The sequence below is a fragment of the Lampris incognitus genome, chromosome 18 (assembly GCF_029633865.1).
Source record: "Lampris incognitus isolate fLamInc1 chromosome 18, fLamInc1.hap2, whole genome shotgun sequence".
NCBI classification, from domain to species: Eukaryota; Metazoa; Chordata; class Actinopteri; order Lampriformes; family Lampridae; genus Lampris; species Lampris incognitus.
This window is the reverse complement of record NC_079228.1, coordinates 22,274,720-22,286,571: the sequence shown is the minus strand read 5'-3', so window position 1 is coordinate 22,286,571 and position 11,852 is coordinate 22,274,720.

Below are 11,852 nucleotides of genomic sequence, written 5' to 3'. Positions count from 1 at the left end.
AACCTGTCTCTAAATGGCTCGACTTATGTTACAAGAACCAAATGGATATAATATGTTATGCATGTCCTTGCTGGAGTTGGAGATGATAAAACTAGTGTTTTTTGTTTTTTTTCTTCTTTTAATTCACACTCTATTCACGATATCTTGAAGTGTACAGTATGGTACGCAGTTGCAATATTTTACGTGAATTTTATTCTCCCACATTTTGAGATGTCTTTCACTGTCTTTAAAAATTTTCTTTTTGAAAAAGGCTGGAGAAAACAGACAAGGTCCTTTGCATGAAACAGCAAAAAAAAAATTTTTTTTTACAGCTTACGTGGGTAGCAGCATTTCAGTGCAGGTTGGTGCATGCCGTATCTCACATCTTCAATGCCAAGACAATATCCATGCATTCCCATCAGAAATTCTCTCGGCATATAACCATTATCCTTCTCTGTGAGGGAAATTAAAGCTATGCAGCTTTTCCGTGTGTTACTATAGCTACCACAATGATGCCATCCACAGAAATACTACGCTTTTATCCTTTACAGCATAATGCCGGAGGTACAGTCCAAGGTCACATACATGCACAATGTGTTCCTTACACAATGGCTCCCCATACCTTAACAACTTATCAGTGGTCACGTTGATATGGGGGGAGGTGGACGACTTGAAAGAGATGGGAACATGGATGCCGGTAGTCGGGTGAGATGGCAGGCTACGACTGTTTGTCAGTGCATGTGTGTGTGTGTGTGTGTGTGTGTGTGTGTGTGTGTGTGTGTGTGTGTGTGTGTGTGTGTGACAGCAGAAGCAATTACTGTTTGACAAACCCCCAGAGTGAAAAAAGAAGAGGGGTAGGTCTGTGTCTTCCTTGTCTATGTGTATCTGCGCCTGTGTGTGTGAGTGTGTGTGTGTCTTCCTTGTCTATGTGTATCTGTGCCTGTGTGTGTGAGTGTCTTCCTTGTCTATGTGTATCTGTGCCTGTGTGTGTGTGTGTCTTCCTTGTCTATGTGTATCTGTGCCTGAGTGTGTGTGTGTGTGTATAGCCTGAGTGCGCAATGCTCTCGGCCTTTGATGACCTTTGCGTGCTGCCACTGTGAGCTGAGTGACCCGGCTGTACTCATTAAAACCAGTGGAATGGATCATTCCCCGCTAATTGTTTTCCACTGACAAATGGTTCCTCTGACTTGCCGAGACTGCTGCAGGGGCCCTGCCGGCCTAGAGCACACTGACTTCACTAATGAGAACCGCTGCTCTGTTAGAGCGCGCGCGCGCACGCGTGTGTGTGTATGTGTGTGTGTGTGTGTGTGTGTGTGTGTGTGTTTGTTTGAGTCTGCATGTTTGTGTATGCCTCTCTCTCTCTCTCTCTCTCTCTCTCTCTCTCTCTCTCTCTCTCTCTCTCTCTCTCTGTGTGTGATGCCAGTCTCCCTGGCTGTGCACTGGCATGTGTAAAGTCGGAAGCGCTGCTACATTAGACTCACCACAAACCATTAAGGCATTTTTTTCTTGTCAATCACTTTAACACCAAGAGTCTTGGCAAGACATTGTTAACAAGTACAGCAGTGTGTATAACTACATGACATGCAGCTCTACAGTAGAAGCCATTGCTCACACTTGGGTGAAATGTGATTTCATATGGTTTGCCAAGATTTTAGCGAGTCATAAGTTGGCTTTCTTTTGATAACTTAGAAACATGTTTAATTGTAGTAGTTGTGATACCGTGCTGCATACGGTGTTGTCGCCTTCATCCCTATTTGACTACCTGCTCCAAATCTCATGCTCTTATCAGTAGAAATGAGGTGGTGGGAATTGTGTCATGCTCCTCTACTATGTCCATCTCTCTCTCTCTCCCTTCCTTCTACTTTACATTGGTCCTCCCCGCTCCTCACTCTCCTTTTTCCCTCCCGCTGCTTCCACATTCTCCTACATTGGTCTCGTTTATCAATCTGTGCTCTTCGCCACTTATCTGTGTCCTCCTGAGATGCAGCCAACATAGTGTCAAATGGTTAAAGTACGAGTCTAATGGGCGTCCAGGTAGTGTAGCAGTCTATTTCGTTGCCAACCAACACGGGGATCGCTGGTTTGAATCCTTGTGTTACCTCTGGCTTGGTCAGGCGTCCCTACAGACACATTGGCCGTGTCTGCGGGTGGGAAGCGCGATGTGGGTATGTGTCCTGGTCACTGCACTAGCGCCTCCCCTGGTCAGTCAAGGTACCTGTTCAGGGGAAGGGGGAACTGAGGGGGATAGCGTGATCCTCCCATGCGCTACAGCCCCCTGCCTAAACTCCTCTCTGTCAGGTGAAAAGCAGCGGCTGGTGACTCCACATGTATTGGAGGAGGCATGTGGTAGCCTGCAGCCCTCTCCGGATCGGCGGGGGGGGGGGGGGTGTGACAGCTCGGTAGAGTGGGGTAATTGGCCAAGTACAATTGGGGAGAAAAAGGGGGAAAATTCCACAAAAAAAATAAAAAAATATGAGTCCAAGGAAAAAGAATGACAAAGCTGACAACGGGAGAAGTTCCTGGAGGTTTACTTGCTAACAGCTAATACAAAATGTTGTCTTGGCCGACCTGAGCAAATGGGAATTCCCATGATGCAGTAACTATCCAGCACAAGTTTAACACTAACATGCTAAATAGCGCAAAAAAAAAAAACAACCCCAAACTGCAGCCTAATAACAAATGACCAAGCTGGGAAAGTGAACACCTGTGTGTCTTGAATGATCATGGGGCTGCAAGCATAAAACTGCATCTGCAATGTTCAAGATATTCTCCGTGCTTGTGCTCCTGCCAAATTCATTCTTCTCCGGAAATCTATAAGGTTGAGTGTGAGGCACTTGGAACAGATGAATGAGGATCAATTTGAAATTCATGGTTTTGGTAAATCAATCTGCTACTCCCTCTTCACTCTGCACTATTTTATTTAAGGTTGTCCCTTCTTTTCAGCCGCCCGCCTCCACTTCCCCTCTCTCCTTATCTGTTCTTCTCCTTTTCAAACAGCCCTTTTGGCACCACAACCCCATCCCCCACACGTCCCTCTCGCCCCATCATCCCTCTTTGCCTCCACCTGTGCCAAGATCCACTAGAAGATCATGAAGAAGAGTGGCATAGTGGTGCAGTAGTTAGCACTATAGCCTCACAGCAAGAAGGTCCTGGGTTCAAACCCCGGGGTTGTCCACCCTTGGGGGTCAACCCAGGTCATCCTCTGTGTGGAGTTTGTATGTTCTCCCCGTGTCTGCGGTGGGTTTTCTCTGGGTACTCCAGTTTCCCCCGCCATCAAAAAGACATGCATGAGCCGTAACCAGTCATGGCCAGAGTGTCCACGGGGTAAGGCATTCATTAGGCCACCCTTACCCGAGGGATAGTGGGTGTAGATCGGTGTAGCGTTCGGGGACTCGTCTTTCTCCAGCGACCCCTCTGGCCCATCCGGGCACCTGCAGCCAAGCAACCGAAAGCATTCTCCCTACATCTCCTTCACGGCCTGAAGGTAATGCAATCCATGTGAGGCTTCAGCATGTAAAATAGCGAGAGCAGCTGACACGAGCTTGAAGGAAGCTGGTGTTACGACTATCTCCTTCCTGTGGAAACGTGAGCCAGGGGAGTTATTCGACAAGAGTTCCGGCCATATGCCATTTGGGTTAATCAGGTGGGATAAGGGGAAAAACTAGAAATACATTTTTAAAAAAAGACATGCATGTTAGGGTTAATACTCCTGTCTGTGCCCTTGACAGAGGCATGGCAAGAAGAACTGGAGTTGGTCCTCTGGTGCTGCACGGCAGCTGCCCACTGCTCCTAGCTACACAGCTAGGATGGGTTAAATGCAGTACAATTTCCCTACGGGGATCAATAAAGTATCAAACCCCCCCCCCCAACAAAAAAAATCAAAAGAGTAGGCACCCTCCTCCTTCCCACCCCTGTCAACCCCACCCTGTTCACATGCCATATCTGCCCATGCCCCTCCCTGGCCACAATATTAGGCCAAAGTCCATCAGAGGAGCAGTCAGGCTGCGTCCGCCGCCACCCATCTCTGATACCTGCCAGCGCCCAGTGCTGCAGGAGGAGCCCCAGCTGGTGGAACGCCAAAGCTTGGTAGTTATCAGATGACGGATAGCTTCATATCAGGTGTGTAAAAGCGAGCGAGCGTCGGCGAGGGCCATCTGGCCGATGATTCGGGGAAGTTGGGGAGTCTGGTCTGTAGGCAAGCTGGGTGAAGATGATGGATGGGGCCAGGAGCCTGGCTGCCAATCACAGCGACCTTTTGGGCAGCTATTACAGACACATGGGATGAATTGGTTCCCAGGCGCATAAAGATACAGGCCTTGGCATGGGGGGGGGCACTCCAGTTACACCAAGCTTTGCAAACTCTTAGCTTTTCATTACCTATGTACAAGTGCTCCCTCTCTCCTTCTCACGCTCTCACCCTCCTCTCTCTTTGCTCATCTCTCTGTCCTTTGTCCTCTGTTTCTCATTCGTTTTCCTCTCCCATCTTTATTTTTACTGTGCTTGCTGCGGCCAAAACATTAAAAAAAACCCATTCGAGTTCACCAGACCAACATTGGGATTTCATGACCTGTGACCTGGCTTTATCTTCTCAGCATCTGCATGACAGGAATGACGACTCTAACATGCCGTCTGAGGCTCCCTCGGGCAAAATCTCCCGAGTAAAATGCGTTTATTTGCAAGTAATGAGTGTGCGTCTGCAAATTTAGATGCAGCTCGGTCATTTAAGTATCAAAGTACAAAAATCACTTTATGCATTAATGATGCAAATTTGTGATATCACAGCATGCTCAGGCAGAAACCGAGGAATTACAGCATGAAAGTAAGACTCCTGACACTCTCATCACTGTTATCATGATCAAACACAATGTTAATGACTGTATTTTCTTTCCTATCATCATACCACTCCATCTTCCATCAACAGAGGCTGCATATGTGTGTCTCAATGAAGACACAACATGGCACCGAGTCAAGCTGCACTGAATTGTTTTCTCAGACAAAGGAAAGATGGCATGTGGTTAATTACTCTCTGAGTTGACGAGTAGTGTACTTTGAACAGATTCCACCGCACATCGCTCCGCTTGCCAACATCAAGACGCTCAACGGCAGAGCCATCCATGCAGCACAATGATAAAGAGATGAGCAGGATTTCTGAAGGAAAGAAAGGTAAGTAGGTATTATGATGGCGATAACCTTTATCATACCTGCTCTAATAAAGAAGATGCCCTTGTTGATTCACAAGACACTCGCAAATTTGTTGAGAACGAGAGTTCCAGTGGTTGCTGCAATATCTCTAACAGATTGTGTGTGTGTGTGTGTGTGTGTCTGTGTCTGTGTGTTCATGTATAGTATTACCTGAGTAGGATATTTTGTGTGTGTGCATGCATGCGTGTATGCGTGTATGCGTGTGTGCATGTGTGTGTGTGCGGGCGTGTGCGTGTGTATACAGCACTGGCCTTCGCATATCTGGCTTCTTAATTTGTCGATGCTGGTAAAAGAAAAAAAAACAACCCAAAAAAAAAAAACTCCTAAGATATGTTTTAAAGCTCTCATTGACTGAGGCCTGAGTACACTTCCAGTTATTAAAACATGGTTCCAGCTTGGCAAATTAATTCACTCTGTCCCCCGTGCAAAATCAGGGCTCAGCTTTCAGAGGTACTGCTGACTTTAAAGGTGCCGACTGTCTGTCTGTCTGTCTGTCTGTCTGTCTGTCTGTTTGTCTGACTGACAAGCAAAGGAAGGGAATGCTCCTTGCATCTTGTCTGTCTTTCGCTTGTCTGTCAACTTTTCTTTTTTTTTTTCCCCTCCACGACCGGAGGGAACACGGGAGTGACGAGGAGGGGAGAGGAGGGGTGGATGGTGGCAATCAGGGAAATGTGTTTTTCACATGTGTGCACATCAAACACACACGCCGAACTACACTATCCCCGAGGATAGTGGCATACCCCCAAACCGCAGCAGAGCAGCAATGAGAAATGTATATGTCTGCCATTTTTGGGTTTGATGTACCCTGTGACAATGCAGCTGGGAAATTCCTTCCCCTCTCTTTCTTCCTCTTTTCCATTTGTACAAAGCCGGCAACCATCGTTGCATGCACCCTGGATATTACGACTCCTTTTCTTATTCTAATATTGTTGCTCCGAGATGAAAGCCCAGGTATTTGTGCGTTAGATAAGGAATTCTTATTATGATTCATCAGAACGAGGTCAGGTGTCATTCCTCTGCAGTGTGTGTGTGCATGCTGTCATGAGACTACCCCCATGTTACTGCATTCTTGTGGAAGAGACAACTATGTCAGTTTTCGCCCACTTGCTTCTTCTCCTTTGGTAAGAAGCAGACTGTGGGTTGAATTCCGTAATACCCCAGTGAGCCGCTGAGATCCCGCTCCAGAAACTGTACCTAACCAGGATGCTGCACTGCTGCTACTCTCCTATCAAGCAACACTCTCTCTCTCTCGCTCTCTCTCTCTCGCTCTCTCTCTCTCTCTCTCTCTCTCTCTCTCTCTCTCTCTCTCTCTCTCTCTCTCTGTCTCTCTCTCTCTCTCTCTCTCTCTCTCGCTCTCTCTCTCTCTCTCTCTCTCTCTCTCTCTCTCTCTCTCTCTCTCACTCTGTGTGTGTGTCTCTGTCTCTGTCTGTCTGTCTGTCTGTCTGTCTGTCTGTCTGTCTGTCTGTCTTTCTCTCTCTCGCTCTACGTCCTTCTCACAACCCCCCTCTATAGCTTAAGTTTTACTGTTCTTTTCCCAGTCTACCCCTAAATTAAGTACACTAAGTTAGTTCAGTGTGTGTGTGTGTGTGTGTGTGTGTGTGTGTGAAAAGACAGCAGTTTCACCAGTATAAATATCAAAATCATGGCTGCTGATGACAGAGGAGTCCAGAAGTCACACTGTGTGGCTGCAGCATCCTCATTCTGAGCAACTCTGCAGCTTTTCAGACGTGGAATTTGAAAGTGATCATTTCAACAAATCAACCCTTGGGAGGACACTCAATTCAGAGCTTTTGACTGACTTGCACTTCTCGCCTCTGTTACCGCTACTTTCATTGTTATCTTCTTCTTCTTTTAAACCAATGATTCATCAAGTGTTCAGACTCTGCAGATTCAGGAAGGAAGCAAGTTTTACCTTGGACATGGTTTTCTGAAGAAATATACTTCCTCTGCAACACCTTCCTTCCCAGTATTCTCTGATTAACAGTTCATCCTCCAAGACTCAGTTTGGGAAATAATTTTTACATTTAGAACTACATGCCCTTGCATAACAAGGTCTCCACATGCTCTCTATGCACTTTTAATATCGGTGCTGTGAAAGACGGAGCTTTCGTCTCATCCCAGAGGACCTTGGGATGTCGTATTTTGTTTGTAGATATGGTACACTATTTTTTTACCCCCCCTTTTTTTTTCTCCCTAACTGTATCCGGCCAATTACCCCACTCTTCCGAGCTGTCCCGGTCACTGCTCCACCCCCTCTGCCGATCCAGGGAGGGCTGCAGACTACCACATGCCTCCTCCGATGCATGTGGAGTCGCCAGTCGCTTCTTTTCACCTGACAGTGAGGTGTTTCACCAGGGGGATGTAGCACATGGGAGGATCATGCTATTCCCCCTGGTTCCCCCTCTCCCTGAACAGGCACCCTGACTGACCAGAGGAGGCGCTAGTGCAGCGACCAGGACAGCACCGTGTATAGAGAGAGTCTGGCCAACTGGCTACACGGGGGCCATATTGCCTACCAACCGGTAGGCAGCCCCATGCACGCGCTATTCAAAATCCCGCTCACTTCATGATCTCTCAAGCTCAAAACCCTTTCTGAATAGTGTCAAAATATTGTCTAAATTCGTTAATCTAATAAATCCATGTTCCTGTAAGTCGGGGGTCACAGATCAAGTGCAGTAATAGAAATCATGAGGACGATTGAGGCACTCCATATAATAGGGTAAGCTATGAGCCTTGTTATGTCATGTGACCAGCTTAATGAGACAACTGACCTAAAGTCGCCTCACTTTTGACTACTGTTAAATAAGAATTTAACATGATTATTGTGTCCGTCACCTCATTAATTGGTCCAAATGAGGCTCACAGCCTATCCTGTTTTGTGGGTGTAATGTACCATGAATGGACCACTCTGTTAATTTCTATAACTAAACCTTGACCCAACTTAGAGGAAACAAGAATTTATTAGATTAAAGATTTAGACAACATACTGAAGCTACTGAGAAAGGGGTTTGGCCTTTTAAGGCCACACCGCTGCGTAAATAATTTTGAGAGAGACTTTATGTGTTTTACATCATTACCAGTACTTAGGGTTCCAGAAATTATGGATTTTCCTTCATTTCCATCCCAGTTTCAGAGAGCCAGGAATGTGTTTATCATTGCGTACCAGTAGTCGAAGTAGGTGGTTTAACACCAGATCAGGAGCAGAGGCTATGGTAATAACTTGTTTCACTTTTTCAGTCCATGATGAAGGTGATGAGGTCAGGAAGAAACCCACCAGCGGCCATAACACAGTCGCAGGCACTGAGCAGGGGCCTCTGCTGCCTACGTGTAGACTTCAACCCACAGAACTGACCCCAGAGACTTTAGTTTTTATCCACTACACTACTGGTGTGGTGGGTAAATTGGTGATCAGTACCGGTATTACATATTTTGCAACATTCAGTAGGCTACTAGTGAATGATAATGAGCAATATATAATATCAGGGACACTTGAGAAATATTAGGCCTACCTGTTTCGAGGTTTAGCCAGTGCAGCGTCAGTTCTGTATCGGGGCTCTTGTCTAGTTTATCTCAACACTACCCACACACTGCCTCGGCTCAGGCTCAGGCCTGTCACTCAATCCATCCCATATGACAATCTGACACGGTTTACATTTGCCTGATTTCTCTCAACGATTATACATGGCTTGGATGTGCTATACAACTGATTTCCACACATCAATACCTTACAGACTCTCGGATTGCTGTAGGGAAGTTAGCTTAGCGAAAAATCGTAAACACTGAAATGAACTCACCGAGCACAGGTAGGAATAAGCTGAGGGGGACCAACCCAGCCTGCGAATCTTCACGGTCCAAACTGCCCTCCTTTGTGCATCCTGTGGAAATCGATGCATCATACGGCCTTGTCCCGGCCGAACAGAACAGCCCCAAGTCGCACAACACACCATTTCTCCTTCAACCGCTACAAATCGGCGAGAAATGGGCCGAAAACGCAGGAAAAATCACTGAAACGTCATGATGACACAGCCAGATGTCGGTAGGCAACATGGCGCCCGTCAAGCATGTGACAGGCTCTCAGCCAATCACAGCGCGTGTTACAAAGATCAAAGGGCGGCCCTGGACCAGGACACATACCCACATCAGGTTTCCCACCCACAGACACGACCAATTGTGTCTGTAGGCACGCCTCACCAAGCCGGAGGTAACATGGGGATTCGAACTGGCGATCCCCGTGTTGGTAGGCAACGGAATAGACCGCTACGCTACCCGGACGCCCGACATGATACACTTTTAACAAGACAATATTTAGGGTGGATCCCCATCGACAGCTATTCGTGAAATCATGGCCCGCAAGTCATCCAGCTCCAAAATATCAAAGATGTAAAGGTGCAGGCGTTCGGGTGGCATGGTGGCCTATTCCGTTGCCTACCAACATGGGGATCACCAGTTCGAATCCCCTTGTTACCTCCGGCTTGGTCGGGCGTGTCTACCGTCTGCGGGTGAGAAGCCAGGATGTGGGTATGTGTCCTGGTCGCTGCACTAGCGCCTCCTCTGGTCGGTTGGGGCACCTGTTTGGGTGGGGGGGAGGGGAACTGGAGCTTGGGGGAATAGCGTGATCCTCCCACATCCTACGTCCCCCTGGTGAAACTCCTCACTGTCCGGTGAAAAGAAGCGGCTGGCGACTCCACATGTATCGGATGAGGTATATGTGGTAGTCTGCTGCCCTCCCCCAGATCGGCAGAGGGGGTGGAGCAGCGACCGGGACGGCTCGGAAGAGTGGAGTAATTGGCCAAGTATAAATTGGGGAGAAAAAAGGGGAAAAAGTAAAAAAAAAAAAAAGTAAAAAAAAAAAAAGTTGTGTAGGCGCTTTGTGTATGTGTACTTGACCTCTACCCCTGACTGATGTGAGCAGCCTTAACATGCTAAAACAAGCGAGCAAGATGATGCTTGTCAGTGCGTGCCAGGTTAGAGCGCCCTCACTAGGTTGTTCTTGTTGGATCGCTGACAGTTCTTGGAGGACTGTGAGTACAAGCAGAGTGTTTTGGGGAGCATGAGGTCAGGCGACCACAGAAACCCCTCAGCCCAGCTCCTGTGTTTTGTTTTTTGTTTGTTTGTTTTGTTTTTGACAGCAGAAATCCGATGAGGCGTTTACTTTGCTTCGATCAATAACATTTCACAACCGCTGCTGATATTCACTTGTCGCACGATGCTTCAGAGTCGCTGACCTACTACACACAGCACCTTCAAGCAAGGATTTAACAGGAATTGGGAAAGAATTTTTGTCTGCCCCGCAAAAACCTGCATGAGCCGCTCTGGATCTGAGTAGCCTGGTGAATTCCTGCCTGTTTATCTTAATTTATCCTGCGGATCAGCCACTTAAAAGACACTTCTTCTAATGTCTCCCTTGATCTCTCGCTGCAGCGAGCGGCATTACTGATGATGTCGATGGTAAGCCGCCGGCCTCAGGCGATGCTGATCCAAAGCCAGATAATTACGGGGGGTTCAAATGCCACCCATTTACTGTCAACAAGCAACTTCATTCTATGTCAGCCTGTCTTTGTCCTCCTGAGTCTAGTGTGTCAATGTGTGTGTGCGTGCGCGTGTGCGTGCACACGTGTCTATGCGTGTGTCACAGGTGGCCGCCCAGTAGGTGGGAAATGCAGGAAGTCTGCCTGTCTGTGTGCAAATCTGACTGCATGTGTATCAGCCGCAGCATGTTTTTCCCTTTCAGAGGCGAGGTATCCTGTGTGTGTGCGTGTGTGCGTGTGTGTGTGTGTGTGTGTGTGTGTGTGTGTGTGTGTGTGTGTGTGTGTGTGTGTGTGTGTGTGTGTGTGTGTGTGTGTGTGTGTGTGTGTTGCTGATCTAACTGGGCAGCCAGCTTCCAGGAACCCCTGCAGCAAAAACAGGCACTGTGTGTTCCTGCTCTCACACACTGTTATCACAGGACGCACACACACACACACACACACACACACACACACACACACACACACACACACACACACACACACACACACACACTAGATCGTTGCCCTATTCTCTTTTCCCCTGCAGGTTTCCTCAACGCCTATCCTCGTGCCTCCGGCCGTCAAGATGTTTCGCTGTGATTGTCATGAGAGAACCCGTTTCTCTGGGAACAAACCAAGGGACAAAAAACGAGCGAGGAGTGACGCCATCCTCGTGCACCCAGCGGTTCTTCGGGCCAGGCTGGATGGCTCTGTCTGCCTGGGCAGGCGTGCCCTGCACCTCATCTGAGCCTTCTCATATCTGGTTTCTGTTTCTCCGAGCCACTCATTTCCCGTCCATGTCGCGTCTCAAACGCATCGTGTCAGCAATGTCTCGCTCATACGTGCATGCAGAAGACATTCGGCTGTGTAAAGCCGTTGACACATGAACGTGAGGTCCCACACATGCTGACATGTTGTGCATGTAAGCAGACAAACACCACAAACTCCCCTCCGCTGCTCTTACACCTTTTCTTGTGAATCGGGTCTCGCTGCCCCCCCCCCCGCTTTCTCACCGCTCGCATCTATCCATTACTAACCATCTCTCACCATCCCCTGGCCCCTATATCGCTCCGCTAAATGAGATGCCACTCCGCTTTGTCAGTGATGTACAAAAGACTCAGGAGTGGAAAGCTGAAGGAGAGCAGAGTCATTGCTCTGTGCTTG